Source organism: Corapipo altera, unplaced genomic scaffold (genome assembly GCF_003945725.1).
Source record: "Corapipo altera isolate COAL_440 unplaced genomic scaffold, ASM394572v1 57, whole genome shotgun sequence".
In the NCBI taxonomy this organism is placed as follows: Eukaryota; Metazoa; Chordata; class Aves; order Passeriformes; family Pipridae; genus Corapipo; species Corapipo altera.
In genome coordinates this window covers 5,680,253-5,680,567 of record NW_020884905.1, presented here as the reverse complement: position 1 = coordinate 5,680,567, position 315 = coordinate 5,680,253, and positions in this window count along the sequence as shown.

Here is a 315-nt window from a genome sequence, read left to right as displayed (position 1 = left end):
CCGCAACGTTCCTACATCCATCCCGGCTGACGTGGGCAGCGGGAAGGTTGCTGACCCTCCTGCTCGAGGACGCGCTGGCCTGGCTACCTGAGAGCCCTTTGCCGCCGCCTGCCCCTACGTTTTGGCAGAGCCAGAGGCCAGGTGGTTCATCCGGGTGGCTAAAGGAAGATTATCCTGTGACAACGGCAGTTCCAAATACAAATCCAAAGGATATAAGCCCATCCTAATCTCCACCATAGCTTTCTATGCGGCCACTCACCGGCAGAGCGTGTCCGCCTTCTCCCACTCCTTTACACTGTCAAGGTTTCCATCTCT